General features: G+C 42.6%; 2 long non-coding RNA genes across 3 annotated transcripts in view; one reads left to right on the forward strand and one right to left on the reverse strand.

The window, feature by feature from the left end:
• Positions 1-27,141, forward strand: part of LOC113458784 (uncharacterized) — a 47,620-nt gene extending 20,479 nt beyond the window's left edge. Inside the window, exons 3-4 of one of the 2 annotated variants that reach the window (XR_012582122.1) lie at positions 15,649-15,801; positions 25,200-27,141. This is a non-coding gene — a long non-coding RNA (uncharacterized LOC113458784). Of the gene's footprint in view, positions 1-15,648; positions 15,802-16,241; positions 16,766-25,199 lie in introns of those variants that run through there. The other variant, XR_012582121.1, reaches the window with a different exon arrangement.
• Positions 6-4,643, reverse strand: LOC141730629 (uncharacterized). The gene is made up of 4 exons (XR_012582216.1): positions 4,544-4,643; positions 4,283-4,427; positions 3,545-3,742; positions 6-558 (listed from the first exon to the last, which is right to left on the reverse strand). It is a non-coding gene; the product is annotated as an uncharacterized LOC141730629 (long non-coding RNA).
• Positions 27,142-27,467: the final 326 nt, after the last annotated feature.

Raw genomic sequence — 27,467 nt, forward strand, 5'->3', positions numbered from 1 at the left:
AGGCTTCATTTTGGAGTTTTCTGCTGCAGCATAACAAGATGTACTGAAATCCCTTTTGTGTGCTCTGCTGTACCTCCTCAAACTCCTCTTCTCTGGCAGATCAGATGGATGGGGGGCTGCAGCCATTTGCATTTTTAAATAAAGTCAAACACTGTAAAGAGGAGCTTGGCTTTCTGCAACAGTGTGCTGAGCAGTTGGATTTGGTTGTATTTTGGGAGGCTTGAACTCTGCTCCAGTCTATTGCTGAATCTTTTCTGAGCACACTCCCTAGTGCTCTAATAAATATTAAAACCTTTTGCCTTTTCTTCAGCTGAAACTTGGGTGGAGCTGACAGAATCTGGAAGAATCTGACCCAAAGGTTTGACAGAATCATAGACTGGTCCTTGGAAGGCAACTGAAAGATCTGGTTGTAGCCCCTATGCCATGGGCAGGGACTTTCCACCAGGCCAGGTTGCTCAGAGCCCCATCAAGCCTGGAGATAGTTTGGGGTCAGGTTAGGACCAGATATATAAGTGTAAGGATATTTAAATAGAATGATCTCAAGAATCCTCAGAAGCTCTGCAAACAGAAAATCATGATAAAATAAATAAATAAATGCCAGCAAACAAGTGCTAAATTCAAAGAAATCAGAATAAATGTATCCACAGGGGTCAGCTTAGGGAAAAGCCACATAAACTGCAGTGATGTTCCTGCCCTTCTCCTTTCACCCCTTGTTGTTTTGCAGCTACAACCAGAAATGATCAACCCCTTTCCCCAGGCTGAATTCAATCTCCCACCATGTCAGCAGCTGGCACCTCCTCAGCACTCACAGAGACACTTTGGGCACTGCCAAGATTATTTGTATTGCCAGAGGAGGGATTGTTATCCACTGAATAATGAAACCTGTGTCAAATTCAGCTGTCCTTCCAATATTCTGAGCACTTTACCTCTGCCTGTGTCTGAGGGAACTATTTAGTGGCAACGTGGCACAATCTCTACATCCCTGCTGCAGGTTTTGTGTGCTCTAGGTTGAAGCCACCTGAAAAGGAACCTTAAAGAGATGCGACAGATGTTTGAGCTTGTTGATGCATGAATTTTGAGCTGGTGAAGTACAGAAAAACACCCTCCCGGTCTGGAAATGTAGGGACAGTCACAAAGGTTAAAAATTCTATAGTGATGTCATTTGGGCTGGAGTTATAAAACAACCACCATGTTAAGAGGTGTATGCGGAAGTTTTTCAGGTGATCTCAGAGAAGTTTGCATAAGTTCCCTTTCCAGTGATGCTTTATCCAAACACATCCTCACACATGCTGCACAAATCCTGGCAGTTGGCCTGCTGATGGAGAGGGCTGAACACATGGCAGGCACCATGTGTGTGCACTATACTCTGCCCCAAGCTGCTTGAAATCCCAAAAAATTCCAGAGACTTGCAAATGTTACACTAGGTTGGCCATTTCCACCCTATACAGTAATCAGAGTTTTCCCTCCAACTTCTGCCAGTATTTTTAAACAGAGCTGGAGGAGCCTTTTTCTATAAATACTGCACTTCTACACCAGTATTTGAGATTCCAGCTGATTAAATTCTGTCTGTTATGCCACTGTTTTGTTTATTATGTATTAATGCTTTTCACCACCCATTTCATCTCTTTCCCTTCTTGTTATTGCTAAGACACACTCAGATTTTGGAGATTTACAGAAGAAACCTATGTTTTTCCCAAACCAAGAGTCCTGCAGCTCACAGCCTGCAGTGTTTCCAGGCTATAACACAGTCAGCAGGACAGCATGTCAGTCACTAGCACAGGCCAAAAATAGCATGTGTAAGGCCAAACTCAAAGGGCTAAAATGGTGCTCTTAGAGCAGATGTTTAAAAGCTTGTGCACAAGCTCTAGGCTTGTTAGCCAGCCTAAAAACTGCAAAAGGCCTCTTGGAAGGATTAAAACTCTTGGCTAGCACAAGCACCTCTCTGCTGGAGGCACTGGAGATGTGTTTTACTGAAAAATGAAAGTGGTAACCTGGGCTGAAGGGTTGCTCAGAGAGCTCCTTAGCCAGAGGTCCTGAAACCATTCCTGATTTGGGCCAGGTACTCATTAATTGCAAAAGGAGTTTGATCTCAGAAAGGGCTAGGCAGGGGCATTTGTGGCTCAAGAGAACCTCAAAGAGGATGGGATAGAAGAAAAACTACTTGAGAAATGGAGAAATTCTATAAGTAAGAATAAAGATGGGAGATTTTACAAGTGTAAAAGAAAATATATTGAAAAAACATCTGAAGAAAGAAAACTTTTAAGATTCCTAGTTGAGATAACCCCGTGGCAGCACTCAGCAATCCCAGCCTCATCACTTTGCATCCACTCCAACATCTATGGAAGCACCAGGTCCTGACACATTCTCTACAGTGAACAGGAAATATCAATGACTTTGTCTTTTTTCCCATTTTTTCCCTGGTTTTCTAAAAACATGTCCTGATGAACAACCCATCCAGCCTTGCTGTTTCTGCCACACTTTTACTTCTGTGCACTCTCTAGCTACAACTCTGTGTTTTTGGCTTGTTACCATGGCACGGAGGTGCCCTTCTGTGTCATTCACAGTCAGAAACCAGAGGCCCTAAACCTCCACATAACAATTTTACAGCCTAATGTGTGAAAACATGAGCTCATTGGGAAGCAGAGAGCCAGCATTCACCCTGAGCTATGGATGATTTCCTCAGCCATGAAACCTTTGGCCAAGCAGCACCGCTTTTTTTTTCTTTTCTTTTTTCATCATCACAAGAAAAAATATTTGAAGCTTTTCCCAAGTGCCAGATTCTACAAATTACAGGCTGGGAGTTATTATGAGTCTCATTATTCTCCATGCCCTCCTTCCCACACCTATGAAAACCAGCACGTTATAAAAAGGGTTAGTTGGACTCAACAGTGAATGAACAATTTAGCTGAGTAAAGAACAGAGAAGAAATAGATTGGGATAATATGGAGCAGGAAAGCAAAATGAATTTATTTCCCCCAGCCTTAGGTGAAATTAGATGAGTGCTTGGATTGGATACACACTAAGGGAAACCCATGGTGGTGTTTGATCTTGGTCCCACGAAGAACAAGGGTTTTATTCCTGATTAAAAACAATCACTGTAGTATTGGAAATTCCACCCAAATATATAAAATTATTTTTGTTCTCTCTGGCATAGCTGTGTGAGAGCTCTACCAAGGGTAGGTCAGAGAAGGCAGGGTATTGTGGAGCTATTTTCTTGCAGAATAAGGCAGGAAGTGAGAAATTATCATTGTTGTGTCTGAAAAGATCAGGTTAAGTGCTGGAACAGAAATCCACTGAGGAATTAATTTGTAGACTTTGCAGAGAGTAAGGAAATTAAATCTAGCTAAACGAGTTATTCATATTTTTTCCCTTAACAGTAGTAAGCATTAAATCTTGAATTGGGAGTACAGTGAGACACTGACACACCATCAGTGTGTTAACTGGCTCATTCATGCTGGAGCAAGGCTGTGGGTAACAAGGAGCTTTCATTAACAGATTAACTAAAAAGGAAGCAGGTTTTGTTTTTGTTTTTTGGTTTTTTTACCTTTTCCAGCCACTCCAGGGACTGTAGCTTGTTTGAGCTGGGAGGGATGTCCTGGGAGATCTGGTGGTACAGGCAGGTTTCTCTCCTGATGGTGTAGATTCTAGGAATGCTGTCTATGGATTTTACTCTTCCCAATATATTGGCTCTGTGTTCCTGTCATCACCTGAGCTACCTACGTTGTTCTGATTGGTTTGGCACCTGGAAAAAATCTGCTTTCAGGAATGAGGAACCAGCAGTACAATGTGGTGCAGCTGGTGTCATCCTAGGAGTGAGAAAGAAGGCTGGCAGAAAACAAAATTTTGACCTATATAGAGCGATCCATCTGTCCAGGGAAATATTTCTATACTTCCGAGTCAGCTTCTTCCCCTGCTTTACCTTTTGGTGTTCTGACAGAAATTTTCAGTGTTTTTACAAAAAAGGATATTTTCCCCCCTGCTAGAACCCTTTCCACCATTATTATTTCTCAAAACATGGTGCTAGGGAAGGCTTGGCCACCCAAACTTGCCATTCTCATGTGATTTTCAGCAGCTCCCTGGAAACTCCCTTAAGGCTGTCCTGCTCAGTCATTGCATTACCTTCCTGGCTGCTTTTTTCCCCCTTTTTTTTTCCTTTTTCCATTCAGCTGCTTGCAATTCACATGAGCTATTGTATTAATAATCAGACCTTTCCCTTCACCAATCAGACAAACATATGGGATATGAAGCAATAAATGACAAAGCAGCCCCACATCTTTCATACCATCATTGGCCCTCGTGTCTTGCAGGAGGGGAATTTCATCCAGCTGGTTTCATCATGGTTGAGTGATCTTTACTATTAAATGCAGGGCAAAAGCTAAAGATCATGGCACCAGAACCCTTTGTACGGAACGTTACAAATGGCTGGCCTGCAAACGGAACGACATGTCAGAAGATTATATCAAATAAATGAAGATATCACCACAACTACTCATGTGGAGCATAATGTCCCAGACCTTCTCTCTGTTATTCCAAAAGCACTCACATTTCAAAAGAGTGGGGATTTCTTTTCTCTTCCTCGTAGGGGAAACCAATGCCGTAGCACTGCAAACACGATTGTGGTGCGTGCTGCGTGAGAAGCAGACACTGCTGCCTTGGAAACCCTGAAAAGGCCGTGCCTCTGATGCTAGTTTCTCTTTCTCTCACCCTCTAATTATGTAAGCCCCACTCATTTAGGCTTGGACTCAGGCTGCTTTTCCTCCTGGTATCCATTACACCATTAGGCCGCTGCAGTGACAGAGTGACCCGATGGGAGGGTGGAAATACCCCGTGGGTTAATGGAGGCAGCAGGATGTTTTCCCTGGATGAGCATTGCTGGAAATGGGATACAATGGAAGACATGCTCCCCTGTCAGTGGTGGTGCCTGTGCTACAGCAACAAGCACCCCTCCCCTTGCCTTCCAACATCATGGGGGCTGAACTGGTAATTTAGATGTAATTGGGCACCTCTGATTCTGTTTAATGGGGCTCCTGATAAATGGCTCTCCTGCCTAATTGGTACAGTTACCATAGGAGGGCCTGGCCCAAAGTGTGAAGCAATGCAGGCCCCTAACTCCCACTGAAATCAATTACACTGAAATCAATGAGAGTTAAACAGCTGAACAGCTTTTAAAATCTGGCCCTCAGTGCCCCCCAGGGCTGTAATTTATCAAAGCACCAAATAAATGGCATGCCTGGTTGATTTCAATGGGTGTGATTGGTTTATAGGAGTTATTACTGGAAAACCCCCAGCTTTTAATACATGTCCCCTGTTATTTTTCCAGAATTTCAGTCTGTTGATGCACAAGTGCAAAGCAAACGTACTTGAGTTTGACTCTGTTTCAGGAAGGCTGTCAGGTGGAGTCCAGCATTTATTTTGATTTTGACCATGATGAGGAAGGGGACAGAGGATTAGACAGACATCTGCTCTCATCCTATGCAGCCATTTGTGCAAGTTCTTATCAGGGCAATTGATTTGAGGAAAAAAATTCTGCAGTCTTTGCCCATCAAAACTCTCCTGGATATATAACTGGGCATAAAATCAGCAGTGACCTTGAGGATGGAGCCTTTTCTGCATATTACAGTGCTGTGAAACTCTCTGCACACAGAACCAGGAGACTGCCACAAGTGCTTCATTCTTTCAAAGATAATTCAGTTAGGGTGTTCTGGTGCTTGCTGGCATGATCTTGTTGCTCTGTTACAGTTCTAAGCAGGGTACCTTATCTCTAATGACTGTTGTGAAGTGCTTCAGTGTTCTGCATTTCGCAGTAGTACCAGATACTAAACTGTGTCTCAGTCCCTACATCCCTGAGAAATGGAGTTGCATCAGGACTGCTACTGAAAGGACATTTTCTTCTGCAGGTGTCAGTATTTCAGAGCATCCTGCAGGGAGTGGGATGTTAATTAATGTCTGATTTATGTCCCAACATTGTAACACACAATCATTGTGTTTGATAGGTTAATCATAGGACATTGCAGTCAATTTTCTGTCTACCCTTGTATTTCCTATGTGTGTTGATCCTTTGGCTTTAGGGTCTTCTCAGAGGTGTGAGTTGAGAGGCAATTAGAAATTCTCTTTCCTGATGTGAAGGGAGGAGTACAGCATGCCAGGTGGCCTTGGAGGGTGCTGTCCAAACTCACCTTTTAGAATCCCAGAACCCCCAGGATGACAGAAGTGTTATTTATAGACTCTGATGAAAGAACTTAATTTCTTCATTTACAAGGGTGCCTTGTAACCTGTCAAACCAGATGTCAAATGTCAGTCTTTCAGAGTGTGACAAATAATTTCCATTCTGAGATGGCTTTATGTTGCTGATTAGACTGTTGATGGGCCATCAAAGACATCAGATTCTGGCATCTATTCTTGATGACAATATGTAAACTCTTCAGTGATCTACATATTGGCTCAGGGACTGACTTTGTTCTTTCCTGCTCAGAATAGCAGTATTTCCTCACCTCTCCAGAGAATGATATGTTTCTCACTTTTTTTTTTTTTTCTTTGGTGCAGCTTGGACAAAAGGCTTGAAGGTGTGAAGGAAAAGTAGCAACAAGGACTTGCATCACTCATTCCCAACATAACTCGTGTTGGCAGTGTTTGCGTTGTCCTGGTTAACTTGAGTTTGTCACAGCGTGTGGCACGACCTGCTCACAGCTGTGCTGCCAGGGGGAAGCCAGGGTTTTCCTCCTCTTGTGATACCCCAGATTGTTTTTACTTGTGCCAGCCACATAGTTTGCTCCAGCCTAAGGAGACAGTGTGGTTAGTACTGAGGACTGGCTCAAATGCCACTGAAGCCCCATGTGCAAAGGATGAGTCTTGCATACCCCAAAAGACTTGTTGGATGGAAGGCAGATGAAGATACAAGCAGAGTCCAGGTGTAGTGCTTGAAAAATCAGAACACTTCATTCTGTGTGAGAAGAGATACAGGTCCTTGGAAAAGAGACTCCAGCCTCCTTGGAAATCACACTTTGAGTTCCTGCTGAAATGCTCTGTGTGGCTGGGACTGAGCTGCTGCCAAGAGCTGAGATCACAGTTCACCTGGCTTTGTTTTCTCAGAGGTGCCTGGAAGTGGCTCGTTTTAAACAAAAGCAGTGTATGTCTGGACCCACATGCTTTTCTTTCTTTCCTTTTCCACCCTAAATTTCTTCATGCTTTCTTGAGGCAGCAGGCATGGTCTTCCATGTACTTTGACCTGCTATTCCACAAACTGATCTAGGTCACACTCTTCCAGTGCCAGAAACTGAGAAGTACCCATCAGTATCTTGCCTATTAATGATATTACACTTCATGAAGTTCCTTCAGATCTTCCCCACCTGTACTATAACAGACCCCATGTGATGCCTTTTTTCCTTTACTCCTAAACTGATGCATTTCTGACACTGGGAAATGTCTTTGGTGAATTTCTGTATTTCCTAGAATGACCTTTTTGGCATTTTGACCACAGTTTGTGAAAGACCTGAAATGCTTGCAAACTTGTCAAAATGAAGTTAACAGATATGTACATCAATCTATGTTTATTTGTAGCCTGGCAGAGCTCAAACTCCCAGGTTCCAGCCAAAAACTGTCGTTCCAAATGGCTTAACACTAGAATTTCAAGCACCAGAAGGAGGTGAACACATTCAAGAAGGACCTTTTTTGTGTGTTTTTTTAACAACTAAATTATTATTTAATTATTAATTATTTCCTCTCTTTAATTTATTTACTTATATGTTTACAAGGCATTGAGCAGCACACTATTGATTACACAGAGGTCACTCAATATAAGATGGTGTATCTCCATTCCCCTCCATGGCAGCTCACAGAAGCTCCACTCAGGTGGGAATGGAGCCCATGTTAAAGGTGCTGCCATGAGGGCAGTATGAATTTATTTAATTCTTTATTATAAAGTATGCCTGGATCCAAGGATTACTCCAGGGAGTGAAATCGAATCAGCTTAAAAAAGGGAAAAGTGAGAAATCTCAAAATGAATGCAACCCAGCCCTTTCAGATCCTATTTATTTACTTTTTGTTTGTGGGTGGTATTTCCTTCATTTCCCATCAATCATGCCAGCTATTGATATTTTTTCTGTCAGACACTAAGAGTATCAGACTGACTGACACTATCTGTCTATTGACTACCTCGGTTTTCAACCTTTTTGGATTTGCAGCCCCCCTGAGCATTTTCCAGCTGAGGAATTTAAGCCAACTGACACGGATCATTAGCTTGAGTTACTCTTCATGAACCTGTCAGAAGTAAACTAGAAACCTCAGAAGCCTTAGGTAGATAACACTGATTATATAGGATAGATATTTACATAACACCATTGATGTCTCAGGTATAATCAGTCTCTAGCTGGATGAAATAATCGATAGGAAACCTAGCAGAAAATGCAGAATGAGATTGTTCTAGGCATTAGGAAGCCAGACCCATAAATGGATCCATTTTCTGTCTCTCTGGGATGAGACAGAGCTTCTTGAGAGGGCTTTCACCCACTCAGGAGGACAGCTGTGATCCAGGCATCATTTGTATGCTGGGTGGGTGGATGAGGATTTAGGACAGCCCCTACAACCTCTTGCAGCCTTGTGAGATATAGGAGACTCTAGCTCAGGTGGATCCAGTCTCTATATTGAGTATTTACCCCTTGGGCTTTATTACGCTTTATTTAGCACCTGAAATCACGTTGGAGACAAATTCTCTTGGGTCCCTCACTGGAAACTAATTATACTCTCATAAGCCTGCTAATTTAGTGTGTGCTTCCAGCTACTCCAGGCAGGCACCACCTGATGTGCAAGTTATGACTTGCATAATGCTTGGGGACTTAATTTTCACAGGTACCTTTGTGCCTGTTGCATGGAAATCAGCAGGACACCTCACACTGCTCTTTTTTTGCCTTCACATCATTGCTCAAATAAATACAGGAAAATTATGTAGTCATGTGTAGAGACTCAGCATTTCTATGTTTCTCAAATGTCAGTCAGATTTGCTACCTCTGCTAGATTGAAGAGCTTTTTCCCAGCCAAAACCTACAAGCTGAAACTTCAATGGAGATCACATTCAGCAATTTGATGTGGGTTCTTCACAGGCAAGAAGTTCAAGGGCACGTGGATATATGAAGTTGTGTTGGTTTAATTGATAGTTTAACCTAGTTTTGTCAAACTAATTATGGTTTCTGTGAAGGTTTACTTTTCCTCTCTTTAATTTAAGATTAAATTGCTAAGTAGCTGATTTAGGCTGGAATATGATAAAACAATTTCTAAGCAGAAAAACTGTCTTGATATGGAAGGAAAGAACACTGCAAGAGAAAGAACTTCTATCTGTCTTGGTTACACTGTGGTAATTTGTGTGTAGACTAATCCTGGAAAGTTTAAGAGCCATTCCTTTGTGGATACCATGCCCCAGTGATGAAAGAGGAAACTTGCTGTCCACTCATGTTCCAAATGTTTTTATGAGGTGTTAATGAAGCATTTCATCCTTTAATGGGACCACTGGGATTGCAGTTATCTATATTTTATTTTAAGGGTTTTTCATTTTCCAAGGATCAATACCTAGTTCCTAGAAAAGATACAAAAAATTCCAGTAATATAAAGGAGAGAATTACTGAGTACCTTGAGGGCTGCTATGTTGCTAATGAAATCTCCTCTGCAGTGTGAGCCAATTTTAAATTCTCCACAACATTGAACTTCCTTTTCAAGATGCAGAGCAGAAAGAAAAAATCATGTCATGTAACAAATCAAGACAGAAGTGGGGCCAAGTAGCTTATCACACGTGTGTTTGGGATTCAGTCATTTAATAACGCAGCTTCAGTGGTGCTCTGGCAAGTGAGACAAAAAATCCAGTGCACAAGGCAATACAAGAGGCCACTAATACCTCAGAAGGTGATGCCAGGATTTGCTGCTACTTACTCTGCTTGATCTTCTCCAGAAGGGACTTTGTATTTAATAAAAGCAGAAAATGTACTAGACAAAAGATTTTTTTGGCAAGATTTTGCTTTGGTCAGTTGGAATCCAGTTTCCATTACTTCAGGGCTTGGCATGAACAAAAGCTGCAGAACTTAAACGGTTTACAACCCACTTGTTGCATTTTTAGAAAAATGCTTATATATTTTCTGTGCTGTAGTAGTCTGGTTTTAATTGGATATTTTTTGGTACAAAAGACTCACATGGAAAGTTTTTACCCAACAGAGACAGCTATAAGAACAGATCCAGAAAGTGCTGTGGGAAAAGCCACGTTTTCCATGTGTCATTGCAGAGTCCTGTCCCCAAAACAGGTTCATGTCTGTCATCTGGCTCTGTGAACTTTCCAGTGTCATACAGCAAATGTGCTTTTCTTTTCCTACCTCAAACCATCTGGAAAAGCTGTTCCCAGCTGCTGTGTAAAACATAGTAGGAGAGGCTGTGAATTTTCAGAAAAGGTTTTTCCCTGTGCTACTTTTGGCTGGAGTAAAATTTGTTTTCTTCACAGTAGCCAGTGTATGGCTGCTTTGGATTTGTACTGTTGATAACCCAGGGATGATTTTTTTCTTGCTGAATGGTGCATATACACAGCCAAGGGCTTTCCTTCTTCTTACCCCATCAGTGTGCAGGATTGGGATACAAGAAATTAGGAGGGGACACAACTAGGACAGCTGTCCCCAGCTTATCCAAGGGATATCCCAGACTGTGTGGAGTCATGGTCAGCGTACAGAGCTGGGGAAAAAGGAGGAAGGAGAGGACATTCAAAGTGATGGTGTTTGTCTTCCTACATCATCATTACATCTGATGGGGATGGCTGAACACCTGCCGGCCCTTGGAAAGTGGCAAGTGAATTACTTGTTTTGCTTTTTTATTTGCATGCACGGCTTCTGATTTACCTAATTCCCTGTCTTCATCTCAATCCACAAGTTTTCTCACTTTTGATTCTCTCTTCCATCCCACTGGGTGGAAGCAAGAGGCTGTGTGGGGTTTAGTTGCCATTTGGGGTTAAACCACAGCATTCCCCATCAAATATTTTCCAATTCAGCAAAAAAGAAGCACCTCAATCTGCTGTAATTCCCATGCAAATCCACAAACTATCCAAATGAACCTTCCTTACCAGCCATGCCCAAACAGTGCCTGGTTTTGTGTAGGACTGGCTCCTCAGAAGGCCTTCTGGCAGCCCTGGTAATGCTTTGCTTGGCAGCAGCTCTATTTTAGATTTGTTTTTATTAAAAATTATGGCACATACCCCAGAACAAGAATTTCGGCCTCTAAATTATGGTGCTGCACTGATGTGGTGGCTGCATTTTTTCTAACTCCAGTAACAGGATCCTTGTACATGTGGTGGGTAACATTTTTTGTAAAGATTTTCCCCAATCATTTGAGATTTCAGAAGGGGATACATGATTTTCCTGCACCTCTTTTTTTGTTGCTGTTTTGGGGGGTTTTTGTGGGTTTTTTTGTTTGTTTGTTTGTTTTTTTTCTGTATTACTAAATGCCTGATTGCAGTTGACAGTATCCTGGATACTGCTCCACATACAGCAAGACAGGAGAGCTTGTAAGGGGTGAAATGAAACTACATGGGCATGGAAATACAGCAGAGATATGGTCTGCTCCTCTCTGCTGAAATTAGAAATAATGTGGGTATGATAACCTGAAAGGAATCCTGTTCCCCTTTTTTTCTGGATGACAAATGAAATAATGGTGTTCTCTGGAGTGTTCTAAAAGAATCAGCTTTGATCCTACCAAGCTGAGCTTGTGGTGACAACCTGTCATTCAGGAGAGAAAGGTGGGGCTGTCAATTGTCACCATGAGGGCACATGGGTTTTGATGCAGTCCAGGGTGTGAAAGGTGGAAGTGAGAAAATCTAAGGCAGGTTCTGTAAAATCTCATCTCTGTCTTCTCCAAAAAAGGCAGAGTCCCACTGCAGGTCAGTGCTCTGCATCACCTAAGCAAGGTGAGCTCTGTTCCCACTTCCCTGCAGGAGGAGATGCATTACAGAATCTCTTTTAGGTGCAGAGATGGTTTCTCATTGTTGTCTGTGAAAATCAGAAGATTTGTGCACCACTGTAATGGAAATAGCAGAGCTCGAAGTGCTCCAGCAGCTGTCCAAGCCTGAGAGGAGAGCTGGCAACTTCCTCCTGACATTTCCAAAACAACTTGCTGTGTTTTCACTGCTAAATGATGCTATGGACAGAAGCCCTGAGACCATTCTTCCTGTCAGTTCCAGGGACGGGCAATTAATCACTAGTGATTACAGGTTATTTCCTAGCCAATAATTGCAAGGCAATTAAGTTTGGGGAGAGGAGAGCAGGGTGGCAGCATGGATGGCTGTGCAGAAGGGGACTGTCAGCCCCTGGCAGAGTTAAACTGTCCCACATCACCTATGAATTTCAGTTCCCAAAGCATATTTTGATATGCAGTAATTATGCTTCCACCTCAGCTTTCATCCCTTTCATTTGTTGCTTCCATTGAATGTCAGGAATTATGTGTCACGGTTCAGAAAGACTTGAGAAATCCATTAAAAGCTTCCACAAAGAGAGCAATTTTTCAGACAAATGTAGGATGAAGAAACTGGTCTCTTCTGATGATTAATTCCAATAACTATTCATCAAGTCAGGTGCCAGGCTTTGCAGTAGGCTAGGAGCATTAAGAGCTGTGATGAGTAAGGTCTTCTAGCCCTGAACCTATGAACTAAGTACATCAGCAAACTCCCAGGCAGCAGCTAGCAGAAATACAACATTAGTTTTAGTCACTGTACTGTTTAAAGCATGTATTTTCACTGGCAGGCTGCAATTGCCAGCCCTTCATAAATCTTTCCACACAGCCAGGGCCATAAGCACCACTGGTTTAGCTCTAATCCCTTGGAGTGTTGTAATCTGTCATCCTCAGGGGGATTCCAGTGACCCCCAACCAGACTGTGCCTGGCTGATGTCAGTGGGAGTTTTGGACAAAACCAGTGCAGAGGTTTAGTCAATCAGATATGCAGCCATGCTGAGATAACTTCAAGCTGTAGTTGGGTACTGGTGGGGAGTGTCTAATCCACTGGGTGATACAGGGGTTTATTGCACTCTTGTTGGATTTTTTAAAAGTTTTTTTTTTTAAAGTTTTTTGATGTTTACATTTTTGTAATGTAGTTTTTTACGCAGTTTTTTGTGTAAATAATGATTGTTTTCCAGATGTCGTAATAGGCTATGAAATGAACGACACGCACACGTTGAAATGTTTAAGGCAAAGACTACCTAGTTTATTTCTGACTCCAATGTTTATATATATATGTTTCAAAATTGACCATGGATTGGAGGATGAAATTACCACCTCTCCAGCCACACTGGTTAAACCAAGAGTTCATCAAATTTCTCCTCCTCTGGAAAGGAATGCAAAACAATCATTTACATGAAAACTCCGTCAGGAGCTCCATTAAAAAAAATGTAAACATCAAAAGGCTTAGAAGAACTTAGAAGAGCAGGGCAACACACTTGAGCAGAGCTGGTTCAGCAGCTCAGGCTTTGTGCTGGAGAGCAGCACTGGCTCCATGCTTTGTGTGTCATCAGCACCAGCAGCAGTTTTGTGTGATCCTCCAGCATCCAAACAGAAATGCTCCTTGAAATGCCATTTCTTGTCTCTATTGGACTTAATTTTGTACCACAGAAAGGGGTACCCCAGATTTCCTGCTCAGAGCATCCCTTCAATAAGGGCTCTGTGTATTTATCATTGGAGAATGAGCTTTTTGGCTCTGCCTGGGATGAGTGATCTGTTTGGTGAAATATTTTAAGTACATGTGCTGTAGGGTTTTCTCCCTTTCACTCTCCTTCCCAGAAAAAGGAGCCACAGGGAATGAGGAGCTCTGCCAGCCTCTACTCCTGAGCCTCCTGCCCTCATCCCACATAAATTCCCCTTGAAGTTACACTTGGGTAATTCCATTGAAATGAATAAGATTTTTACAGTGTGATCAAGAAGAAAACTTGTAATACAAGTTCTCTTTCTCTTTTTTGCTGGCAAAAGTTGTATTTAGAATATTCTCCTTCCTTCTTGCTCTCTTGTGGGTGTACCTCTTGTGAAACTTTCCATTGTTGGAAATGTTCGTAAAGAAAAGACAAAAAGAGATAAGCTGAATTACTTTTTTTTTTTTCCCTTAAAATTTTCCTCCACAGAAGAACTTGCAAGAATTGAAGAGAGAACATGAGATTTTAGTGCTGCCTTTAGCCATATATACAATTATAAAGTCAAGGTCTGGGTGCCTTTAGGGTATCAGCCTAAAAATGAATGGCATTTCAATCAGTAGCAAAAAGAATGTTAACTCTTCCCTAGTGGTAGAGACCCAAGATAGAGGAAATTAAATGATGTGCTCCTCATTTCACAGACATGAACACCCACATATGATCACAGAGAGACATGGATTAGAACCTGGCCCACTGGCAAGACTTTATTTGTAGTTAGTCAGCTGCTATGGGGAACAAGACAAAATACCCAGTTCCATCAAGAAGACTGTAGGAAGCCAGTGTTAATCTTGAGCTAATTGCTGTATTGGATCTCTAATTGCAAAGAAAGGTTTTGATATCTTGTTTATCCAAACCATCTTACCAGCAGAAGGCTCCTTGTACAGGGACTGTGTTGGCATCAGAGCCCAGCAGAACCAAACCCCAGCAATTGCTGGGGGTGGTTGTAACAACAGAACAGGATCCCCCTCATCCAAATTCTGACATGGGATCCTGCATGGCTTTGCTGAGGGCTGCAATGTGGCAATCACATTGTTATCAGAGCCTAAGATAACCAGGCAGGGCAGAGGGAAGAAGAAAGCAATGACTCATGAAACAAACCAGCAAGGAGAAGATGCACACCCCTGTTACATTCCCACATTCATCAGATAGCTTCTCTTCTCAACTGTTAATTTTACCTCAGAGCTTTAAAATTAAGTGCACAATACTGATAATAGTTCAGTTAATTTAGAATAATTTTTTTTAAATTAATCAACCTGCCACCAGGTCCTGGAACTATAACCATGCAGCAAAGTCAATCTTTCTTTGCTGTCTAAACTTTGATAACTATAAATCAGAGGTAATCATCAGCCTTCTTGATGGTTATTCTTAATTGAAAAAAGGAAGATAGTGTTTTCAGGAAAAGCAAACTCCATCTCCTTCCTTAAAATTTTGTGCCAATATGTTTCTTCTACTTCTCAATATTAATCTGAGTGATTGCTCTAAAAAGCAAGATTATTAATTTCTAAGGATCTAAGGATATTTTCTCCATAGTCTGACCTGAATTTGGCACTGTATTTAATAGCTCAAGCTCAATACAGGGCAAAACCAGCTCATTTCTGATTGACATTTATAATTTCTTCTCAGCACAGCAGACGTATCTTTTGCAGCTGAGCCGTGCCAGGCTTTATCCTGAGACTTCTCTCACCAGGAAAGTTTGCCTCTGGCTGTCTCATTTGCTTTCTTGTTGACTTGCTCTTTGTTCTTCTGTGAGCACAACTCTTCATACTCCTTGTTCTTCATCTATGAAATTGTCTTTAAAGAAACAGCATTAAGAGGACAGTAATACAGTCCAGTCAAGTGCACCACATGTAAGAGGTGCCCAAGTTAAGCTTGCCTAAGCAATCCTAATTGAGTCCCTTACACATGTGTTCCTTTTTCTACAACCTGTAACCCTCTGTTCAATATTTCATTGGCTCTCCAGGGAGGGCCCCATCTCAGGCTGAGACTGGGAATCTGCCAGCAGAGCAGCACTAATTGGAAGATGACAAATGTTTGCTGCTGGACCTCTGATGATGGTTGTGCTCCTGGATCCCTGCCGTCTCCTAGGATGACCAATTTATTTAGGCTGACTCAGGTAATTAAATGCATGAGTACATTTTTTCCTCACTCAGCCTCTATTCTTTCCTCATGTGACTGCAGACCTGTGAACTTTCCTTGCATTGAGTTGTCCCAGCATTACCTATTTTCTTTGCTCAGGAAGCACCAAGTTAAGTCAACTCTTTGAGAGGTCACAAAGGGGATCTGTCCTTCACAATATCAGTAGGTATTCCCTACCAGTGATGGAAAATGTGCTGCCACATACATTGTGGAGAGACACTGCATGAGCAGATGAAAAGATCAGTATTTGATGTGAGGAGGACAGGCAGTGAGCCCGTGCCAAATGCTTTTGGCAGATTAGCTCTTGTTTTGAGGAACACAGCCTGAACACTTTCCTGTAAGATCAGGGAAGGAGTGCCATGATCATAAAACACAACCTCACTATTTTTCTATTTAACAGCTCTCTTTCCATCCTAGGCACAGACCCTGCCTTCATTTCAAAGATGGTCAATCAACAGGGATATGGCCACAGTTCCAGCAAGCTGGGACATTGCTGGGATGGCATCCTCAGGACTGTGTCTACTCTTTTCCAAGTTCCAGTCCAGAGCTGGAAGAATTTCCTCAGGGAAGAGGATAAATATTCCACCTTCAGCCTTTCCAGAGCATTAGTGACACAGCAGTGTGCACACCTGTGGGATTGGTTACATCTCTCTGCCAAGGACTGGTTTACAGGAATTTAAGAAGGGAACTCAGCTCTTCAAATAAAATAGCCACCTAAGAGAATAAAATTGTTCATTAATTTATTTCAAGTTGAACTTCTATACAAGTTTATGCACTTATTTTGCCTCACAGAATCATTTCAAGCATCATCAGTTCTCAGCTAACAGGAGGTACATTTCTAGCAGTGCTGGGGAATTCCTCCCAGCTGCACCAAAGGGTTCACAAACCATCACTGATCACAGACCATCTCTGCTCACATCCAGGACTTCTGCTACTCATCAGCTCCTGATCATTTTCCTTTTCTGCTGCTGCTGTGCTCTTCTCCAGAGGCAGCAGGTGGTGGGGTCTGAGCTGAAGTGCTCTGCAGAGACCAGCAGAGGTGGTTGGCAGCAGTCAGGGTTTGAGGTTCCCAGCCTGGAGGAAGCTCCTCTCAAAGCTCCTTTGCCCACTCACTGTGAGCACCCTGCAGACTCCCTCTCTTCTTGGTGACAAGAAAAACTGATGAGAACAGTGCTCAGCGCCTTCCTTCTCCCTTGGAAAGTCACTGCCTGGTTCTTAAAACCAGATGGACTTCAACATCCTGACACTTCCCTTCCAGCAAAGAAAAACACTTAATATACAAAATCCCCGCACCAGTGTTTTCAGAATATTTTCCAATAAAATAAACCAAAAATAGAGGGAAATTTCCAACTGATAAAATTAGCCATGCCTGTCAGTGCTGCTGCCCTAAAACAATCAGTCATACCTGGGAGCTAAGCTCCCATGAAAGGCAATTGCATCTGTGTGTTGGTAATGCTTTTTGTCACTGCAGTATGTCTTTGAGGTACCTCCGGCCCCACTATGGCTGCTTTAACATAATCTCTTCTGATAGCAAATAGGAATTTTAGCTGTAGCCAAAAAGGCTTGACAGTGTTGCTTTCATCTTGGTACCATCCATGCTAAGGATATAAGCAGGAAAATATCACTAACAATACATCAGCTGGGCTTATATTGTCACAAAAAATTCCAAAAAGACACTACCACTTTCTGATGACACCGTCATTAAACCCACTACCCTGGAGCATGATTAGTGCACACACAGACAAGGCAACACCAAGGAGAACAAAATGAACTTGCAATGGCTACTCTTTGAGTAATTCTGAGTCATCACTGATTATCTGGTGCATGATCAAGAAAGGAAACCAGCAAAGCCATGCTGATTTATGCTCCAGATGCCCCATACTCTGCCAGGCTCAGGCTAGTGTGGCTGTGCTGTCTTCAGAACTGTTTTACAATGGCCACACATCAAGAGAGGACTTGGATTAGCACATTGAGGAATTAGTGCTTGCAAAAAGGAAACAAAGTAAAAACTGGGAAAGGCACAATTTTAATCCATTTTGTGATGTGACATTTTATAAGTTCTCTCAGAAACAGTTTGGTGTTTGACATCTGATTCTTTCTAAATATGTCGCTGTTTGTGGCATGTTCAGAGAAAACCTGTAATCATCACAACCTCTTTAATACAGCACAATGAGATCTGACTGTAGCAATAAATCATATCTCATCCTATTCTATTCTCATTGATTTTGGTGGAATAAAGGTTTTGCCCAAAGGAATAAAACCACATGAATACTTTGTTAGCTTCTCATCATCTCTTTCTCAATTCATTACTCCTTTGCTTTCTCCTTTGATAACTGGTCATGGAAAGTAATTCAGTAAATAATTCTGGTGGAGGATTTATGTTGTTCTTATTATATGTGAGAAAACTATTTGTGATGCATCTTCAAGGAGATCAGCGTGGGTTTTAAATCTTACCAGATTTGTAGGCAACAGGATACTGGCTTTATCTCTCAATTGGCTGAGAAATAGGTATATTTTTTTTTACTTTCAGGTACAAACATTTCCATCTGCATCAAAATTTACTTGCTGGGAGGCTCCATGTGCATGCAGTTCTCCAGGGATATAGACCATGGAATAGCATTGCTTCTATATTAACTCTTTCTGGTTATCTTAAGCTTGACCTTGCCATCCCTGTCACAGTTCTATTCACATATATTTCAGGGAACTGTTGAGGAAATATCAGGGTGCAATAACAGAACTTTGCTTCCAGAATTGATTTCACAACAGCAAAGAGTGATGCAGCTGGCTGAGCTAGAAGTGATGGCTGCCACAGTAAACCAACTTTAATTTCCCCCACAATTTCTTTTTTCATTTTACCAGACTTAACACTCTGGCAGAGAGAGACAGATTATTGGGAAATGGGCTCAGGTGACCATTGAGAATGTGGAATGTGTTTGATTATGTTTCTATTTAAGGAGGGATATTATTTGGGAAACTGAGTCTCACTCTTTGTTAGAGGCTGATTGTAGCTTATCAGCTGAAGAGGTTTAGGTAACATTTCAACTACACAGCTGGAAGTGCTACAATAACCCTTGATTTTAAAGGAGTAATTATTGCATCCAGCTTAGGTTTAAAAATAGAGAAAAACAGACTTACAGGGCACAGCAAAGGAAATCTCATTTTGTTTTTTATTTGAAAGCAGCAAGGAGAAAACATGTTGTCATGTAGCTGTCAGTGGGATCTTGACATCTGAATCAGAAAGACTTCAAACACTGGCACGAAGCAGCAGCACAGTTCTGTGCAAGCTTGTGTCTCCTGGGTGGGGAAGGGAAGAAGAGGCATCTGGTCCTTCCCTGTCCCCATTTCCTACAGCCTGCCACAAACCCCCTTCTCTCCTGGTCAAGAGAGAGGCTGTGCAGTTCAAAGAAAATTTAAAAAATGAGCATTGTATCTTTGCTTATCAGTTGCCATCCCAGATCTGGACCATAGGGAAGTCCCCATCAGGGTGAAATCTGTGTCTCAGAGCCTGTGACTCACCAAGAAATACATTGACATAAGGAATACCCCAAAAGTATCCCATTTAGCCCAGGTATGAAGCTGTAGGCAAGAGGTTAAGAGGAACATTTTTAAAGCAGAGCAAAAGACTTAGTGACGGAACTTCTGTTGACATTAAGTCCCACACACTTTGAAAATTTACCACCTAAGAGCTACCTTAAATCTATAATGCAGTAATGGTATTAAACGAGACAGGGACATTAAAGCACTGCCTTAAACCTTGGATTTCCATAATGCTCTGAAAAGGGACAATAGCAAATCTAGTGCTCGGTCTTGATTAATTATGTGAGAGGGATGTGCTGGACTGGCCAGCACTGTCATAGGCAAACTGCTTATTAAAAAGGTTATGATCTTTTCTTTTCCTTCCTAAATGCTCCATCAGCTCCATCTCTGTAGGTGGAAGGTGTCTCAGGGGTGTCACTTGCAGGGAAGGGTTCCCAGGAAAAGCAGGACCAGTCTGTCTCATACCCACAGGAATCAAATGCTGTTTTCATAAAGTAGAGAGTGCTAAATTCTTTCAATTCTTTAGGAAAAGTTGTTTTCTTTTTCCCTGAGAAATGCAGTTAAGATTGGTTTGAAGCTTCTAAGAAGCTTAATGAACCGTGGCTATGCCTGTAGCTTTTTAACATTTGGAAACTTTTGTTGCTAATTAACTTCATTAATAGTACTTAGAGGCAGAGTGGCCAATATTTACTGAGCACTGGTGTTACTGCAAAGCACCAGTAGAGCCAGTGGCTCAGCAAATAGATTCCCTACAGAAAACTACGGAGCTGGACTCGTTATGGTCAGGTTGTTTCTCCTCTGTGTGAAAAGAAAAAAGGAAAACCTCATTGATGCTGTTTAAAAAAACCACAGTGGTGTTAAATGAATTGATGGAACTTCTTAATCCTGCTGGGGCTGGTACTGAGAGCTGCATTCCCACATGGAATTCACAGTGTGCACAGGGAGCTGGTTGCAGGATCCTGGCCTTGAGCTGGACAGAGCAGTCCTGCCTCCACAGGGACCCTCAGTGCCCAGAGGAAGATGCTGCAGAAACATCCCTTTCCAAGAAAACCCCCAGACAGGAGCTTGGTGGCACTGAGGGACGTGGCTCTCAATGCTTGGGTGACTTCAGTGTCCATCCAGCAGAATTCTTGACATCATGGTGTCCATGGGAAGTCCCTGAGTGCATCCCTGGTGCACACTGAGATGGGGTTTTAATGAGACCATCCTGACCAAAATCTTTGCTTCCCTGCTCAGCTGAAAAGGGAGGTGCACCAGACTCACTTTGCCATGACAGAAATGCCCTCTGAAAAGGCAGAGAGGTTTCTTGGGTGCAGATATCTGAAGTCCAGCTAACTGGACATCACTGCAGTAACTAACTGAAGAAAAGGAGCTGGAATTATTTCTTGGAAAGATTTTCACAAACTTCTCTCTATTCTTTTCCTCTCTCTTTTTTTTTTTTTTTTCTTGGTGTTGTTTTCTTTTACCTCTTTCATAACCTCTTTTATTTACACTGCGTCCTTCAGGGGACACTGTTGAGCTATTCACTATAAACCCAAAATATATACATCTAGGTTGGTATATATATGGAAATAGATTAGTCTCTTTGACTTATATTTCTAGTCAGTCTGCCCAGATTACTGTGTTTGTTCTACCAAGGGAAATCTCCTGACCTGAAAAATGTTTAAACTATGTTTTGTTTCTTTAATATCACAAGAACATTTCTATTGGTGTTCCTATTTCTATTCAATGGTTCCTCAATGCTTCTCTACAGCCCTTTTGGCTTTTACTGCACTGACAGGATTTGAGTGGATTCTGAAACCTGCTGGGAAAAAAATTGCTGAAGATCCCAGGAATATAATCCTCTCCTTCTGGTTTTGCTACAGCTCTTCTCTTTTTGTTAATTTTTTTCTTCTTTTTTTCGGCATGAGAGCCCAAATCCCAGAAGATTGCTGAGATGCTGAGGACAACTGGAAAAGGAGGAACACCTTATCAGGCAATGGCTGCACAATTTTAAAATTTTTCTTATCTCCATGGTCTCATCTACAACACCAGAGCCTCTTAGCTTTTAGACCAAGAGGAGTCTCTCTCAGGAATTCATCCCCTGGTGTATTACATTGTGGATGGCTGAATTCCTCTTAAGAAGTTAAGATTTCACTTTCATTGCCCATGAGGATGGGCTGTAGGAGAAAGCTGGAGAGACAGGGAAAAACATCCTGTTGGATGACACAGTTCTGGGCATTGCTGAGGGTCCCTGGGTGCTGATCTGGAGGAGTTTGGCTCAGTCCCTCAGTCTCATGTGTCCTCTGCAGATGATAATCTGTGCCTGCAAGGCCATTTTCCAAGGTCCCTTAACACTCCCTGCCACTGTAGCTGGGATCATATTCCACTCTGCATGAAAAGCAGAATAGGCCTGAGCATAACTGGAAGGTTGAATCTCTGGAGAGCAATAAACCTCCAAGGTTTGCAATGGGTATAAACACACTTTAAAAAAAAATTATTTCTGGCTATTGTGAAAAGTTGGAAGGGTTTCATATTTTTCTTTTCCTCTGCCTGTGAGAAATACATTAACTAATAACTTAAACCCCAGGGTGCCTGCTGGTACATTCTTAGACAAGAAGGGAAGGATCAGTATTAAATACAGTTTAAAATAATCTAAGAGCTATGTGGAAGGAAGACAGGATCAAAGCAAATGACAGTAAATTATTGAAATGGTCTACAAAAAGGACTAGAGAAGAGTCCTTATGCAAAAACCAAAAGGAGGAAACATTTGAGCTACCACCTTGGGGCCCAATTCTGCTCCTGCCTGGTTATCGCCAGCCAAATTGCCCAAGTGGTTCTGCCATGCTCTACACAAGGCTCCTCCTTTCTCTGTGCCCAGTGGGGCTGCAGACTCTGCTGTGAGCAGGGTGGGACCAAGCTGTCAATGGGAAATGGAAAAGAGATGAGTTGGCGCAACACAGGGCGTGAAAGTGTGCCTGATGTGAACATCAGTGAGACATTTGGTGCACTCCTAAGGCTTTTCTGTCACTGGTGTGCTGTGAACAGGTCTAGGGCTTTGGAATGGTTTAGCCATCTCTAAAGGGCTGTAGGGGTTTATCCACTTCAGCTCTCTAAGCCTTTAGTGCCAAATCCTTGTCCCTTGTAAGTCTCCAGCAAAATCACCACTAGTTTCAATGGGTGCAGGATCGGGTCCCCGGAGCACTTTAAGTAATTTAAACCACTCTAAATCCTCGAAGCAGCTTAAGTGATAAGCTACTTGTTCCAGAGTTTTCATCTTGCAGACCAGGCTTGTAAAATACTCCAGGCAGCTCCTGGTGCACTTGGCTGGGAGCACACACAGATGCATTGCTTTGGAGCACAGAGATAACATGGTGAGACCTGGCTATCAAAGTCTCAACGTGTTTTACTTTTAGAGAAAGTGGGACTTTTGTTATTTTTTAAACACAGTAAATAACTTCCAGCAGCTCCCAGATGAGATGCTGCTCCCTGTGCTCAGGCAGGAGAGATAGTGCCAAAAGCTTTGGATTCAGACCCTGCTGGTGATGCCATTTGCCGCTACATTCCCAACCAGTCTTTGTGATATTAGGAGCACCAGAGGCTCTTTAATGTACTCTGCTTTTGAATGATGATTTGAAAATACGATAAACCTGGGAAACAGTTCACAAAACTCTGCTGTAAAAAGCCACTTGAGGAAGTCCTAGCAGATCATCAAGTAGCATTTGGACAGGACTGCTGCAAACAGCTAAGTGTCTATAAAGGGAAAGGTAGAGGGAGAGAAGCCAGACAAAAATTTCACTCATTTCCATCCTTTCATTTGCATGACAGCAACTGGTTCACACTTGTCTTTTCATCTGTTTTTTGCAGATCTGCAAATCAAGGCAATTGTGGCCAGGCCTGGTCAAGGGGATATTTTAAAGTCTTGCTGAAATCACAGCAGTTTGCTGCTTAGGGCATAATGAAAGGGACTGAGATGTTGTCTGAGGCTTTAGCCAAGCTGTCTCCCAAGACGGATGTTTTGCTTCCATGCAGAAGAGTCAATGTTCCTGAAGTAATGTGGGAGGCTCTGATGGTGCCCAGCTCACATCTTAGCTCCAGGAGCAGATACAAAGGCTGCAGCTCTCCACTGGCTACCACAGCATGAAATCTTTGCTAGCTCTGCTTACAGCACCATTCCTACACATTATCTCAGTAGTTCTTCTGTCTCCAAGCCCATCTCTCCTCCACTGCTAGTCCAACCTCCTTTCTTCCTCTGACTCCTACTATTGAAGACACTGGGAAATTACCTTCCAATCTTGCACACTCCTCTGCTGCCTTATTTTCCCCTCCCTCTTTCCTTCCCATCACACTCATCACCCTTTCCCTTCCTGTTTACATCAGCCTCTCCCATTCAAACTCTCTTGGGTGTCTAGATAATACCATATATTGAATTACAGATGCAGAACAGAGCCCAAGACACCTGTGTCTGATTCCTGCCAGTGTTCATGAGCTTTTGTGACTCAGCCCCTTTCTGACGCTCCTTCCTCATCTATGAGCTAAAGCCGGAAAAAATATCAATAGGGGCCATGTGTTCCTTGGGTTCATGGCACACTATAAATCCAGGGTGTGATTGCTGTTAACCTCTTCTGTGAGAAGTTGAACTGGCCAAATTTTCTGGTGGGGGCCATTGGCTGCCCTTCTTGGCTGTTACATGCCATTTTTCCTGAGTTTATTCCCCCCTTTTCCCTCCCAGGGAATGTGATGTGCTTGGCACAGGAGCTGCAATCCACGCAATATTATTATTAGGCCATAAACAGTGTCCATGAATGATTTAAACACAGGCAGAGCTGCTGATATTGATTTATTTTAAGCTCTATAAAGAGTTGTGTGGAGTTTTTTTTAATGGGAATTATTAGGTCATCCATGAGGGAATCTTCAAAAGTACCCCTCTGCAACAAGGCAAATAGTGAAGCTTTTGATTTGCAGAGGCTCTTTTGGGGCTCCATGCCCTGGGCTGCCTCTGCCAGCAGCTCTGGGAGGGACAAGGCACTGTCTGAGGGTGTAATTTCTCTAATTTTCCCACATAATGAAAACAAAACTGCTGCCTTGCTGGAAGGAGCAGAGAGGAAAGCCTGGGAGGGGATGAGGAGCAGACTGTGCAGACACTGATGGATGCTGTAATATTGTCTGCTCTTCTCCCTGGAGTTTCTTGTGCTGAACAGCTTCTGGCAGAGCCCTTCCTCCTCTCCTGCCTGATTTCCAGGCCCAGTGATCTGTCTCCTTTCCTTTCTCACTTTCTACCTGTCCTCTTAAATCTTCCCTGATGTTCCCAGCCCTCCACTTTGTGATTCTCACATGCTATCTCCATGTCTCATTAGTCCTTCAGGACAGAGAACACCCACCAGACCTTCCTTAGTGAGCCAACCTACACTGGTGGACTTTGCTCTGGGTGAGGAACACTCACAGCTCTTCAACTCAGGCTTTACTCCAGCTGCCTTCACCCCTTCAAGCTCACAACCTTTCAGGAGGTGAAAAATCTCCACCAAAAACTGGTAACAAGCAGGCTGGTTGAGGGAGGGCTCTTTACCACCACTGTTATCTCTACAGCACTTGTCTTAGTGCTTAGGGTACCTCTCACCCTCTGACTCTTGTCCCTAAAGCCTCATAACATAACAAGAAATCCACTTTGCATTCAGATGTTCTCTGTTCAGATTAATTTACATGTTGAGTTTTTCTTCTCTGTGCAGAGAGATAAAGAAACATTGCAGAAAAATGCCTAAGGTGTGTATGGGAATTGGATCCCCAACCCTTATTAAAAGTCAGGAAAACTGGTGCCTATGAGTGGTTCATGTCTTTGAAACTTTCTCCTTTTGATTTCAGGAGAAGGCAAAAGTGAGTGTGTCCTTCTGCACTGAAATGTCCTGGTGAAGACAGAAGACTTTCAACACACCTTTGTGACTTAGGAGTGCTGAACATAGAGATTTAGAAACCAAATCCCATTTTAACAGTCATCCCCACACCTCCAGGTCCAGCTTGGAAAGCTGCTCAGAAGGTGCCTCTGCACGTGCAAGCCTCTCATCCTGCACAGCTTTTGAAATTGGGAATTTAATGCTCTGGAAAGCAGAGATCCTCTGGGTGTTGGATGTAATCTCCTGGATGCTGTCCTCTGCTCCAATGAATGGCAAAAAATAACAATAAGCTCCTTTGCAGAGCAAGATATCTGAAAAGCAGGCCTAAACCCCAGAGTGTGAGCAAAGCCAGTGAGAATTTGAGTTATCCACGTGTGGAGAGAGGTGCAGGAACATGGCAGCAGGAAACATGAGCAGCAGAAGCCCCTGGCACCACACCAAAGAGGAGAGACCTGAGTCTCTGTGGCCAGAGACACTTTCAGTTCCCAGGGGTCACTTGAAATGGAGCCTTTTGTCATATGAAGTTAATTTAATTAATCTTGAAACAATCCGAAGAAAAGTCACTGCCAGCTATGTTGTTTTTAAATAAGGATTTCAATGGGCCAAGATTTAGCATCCTTTATAGACCCATCTGCCTAAAGGCCTGTATCTTATCTGATCATTTCCATGGCAACAGCTCTGGGATTAGAAAAGGATGAATGTTTAGGAATAGTTGCTGGAATTTCATGGAAGATGATGAATTGAGGATTACTTCACTACCTACGTGTTACCATGGAAATGTACATTTACAAATTGCACTGGATTTAAACCCCCACCATTATTAGTATAAATTTGTGCTGCTTTCTGAAGGAGCTCCAGGAGCAGAAGGTGCCTCTCACCTCTCCAGCCCCACTGAGCACAGCAATGATTTTGGTGTCTGGGAAAGGAAAGGGAAACAAGTGGCAGGTCTTGGGCCCAATTTCTCTTGTCAGACAATCTCCTAAACGAAATCCAGATAGTCAAAAGGGTTAAAACTAAAAAAATAAAAGTGTATTTCACATACAGAAAAGCCTCCAGTCAAAACCACTCCTTTCAACTTATATATAATGGAATTTGATAAATGGATGAACAGATTTTTGAATTACCACATATGTGACTTCTTGACTTAGGAGACTTTCAGTCTTGCAAACTTAAAGTTATTTCTAAGACTGTTTTTATTGCTTTTGTGAAATTCTTATTTTAAGTGTGAAACAAATCTACACAGTCTGTTTTGTAAACTATTCATAAAGTATTCCATATTTTAGTAACCTGCTCTGCTCTACCACTGGGACTGAAGTAGGACTTGAGACTAACTCTTACTAAAGTCTTGGAAAACACAGTTCCCATCTTTGAAGCCCAGAGCAAAAACAGAGAAATATTCCCCATCCATCCATAAACCATGAAAATCCAGAGGGCCAGATAAACAACTGCTGGAAATTCTTTTATCACACACACACACCTGTTTTTTGTAGGGCCTGAGGAACCATCTTACCATACAGCAACAAATATCAAAATAAAGAATGGCATAATAAATCCAAGAAGGCTACTGCAGCTGATCCATGAATTTAATCTAAAGGGGCCAGAGCATCTTCAAAGCACAACGGAAGATTTACAGCAGCTTGAGAAGGAAGTGTTATTAATTTTATTTTGTATATCAGGAAAGTGAGTCCAGAAAAACCACCCTGAGGGTCAGCTTCCAATGAGGAAGTGGCATTACACAAAACTGGTGTTTGCTGTTATAAGGGTACATTCAGTGAGGGATGGGTGTCATCATGATGGCTGGGGTAGTGATGCTGCTTCCTGGGGGAGAAGCAAAGGTGTCCTTTGAGGAGCTGTGTGGCTGAGACTGCTCCAAAACAAATTCATCTGCTCTGACAGTGCTGCCAGCAACAAATCTATTCAGACTGACATCCCCACTGCCTCAAACTGGGCAGAAACACCCAGGGCAAGTGTTCCCAAGTGAGGCCAGCTTCTGTTCATGCAGCCACCACCTGGCACTCTGTTGTTCCTCGTGGCACTTCACAGATCCCAGGCTTGCTGCAAATACACCATGGTGATCCAATAAACTCTGCTGGCTGAATTAGTGACTGGAGAATGAGATGAAGGGAGAGCACCTTCCCCATGGGTGGCAGAAGAGGCACATCATCTCACACCCTCTGCAGACATGCCTGTGTTGTGTTTTAGTACTGACAGTGAGTCAAAACCCAAGAACACAGAGGCT

The sequence above is a fragment of the Zonotrichia albicollis genome, chromosome 11 (assembly GCF_047830755.1).
Source record: "Zonotrichia albicollis isolate bZonAlb1 chromosome 11, bZonAlb1.hap1, whole genome shotgun sequence".
Taxonomy (NCBI): domain Eukaryota; kingdom Metazoa; phylum Chordata; class Aves; order Passeriformes; family Passerellidae; genus Zonotrichia; species Zonotrichia albicollis.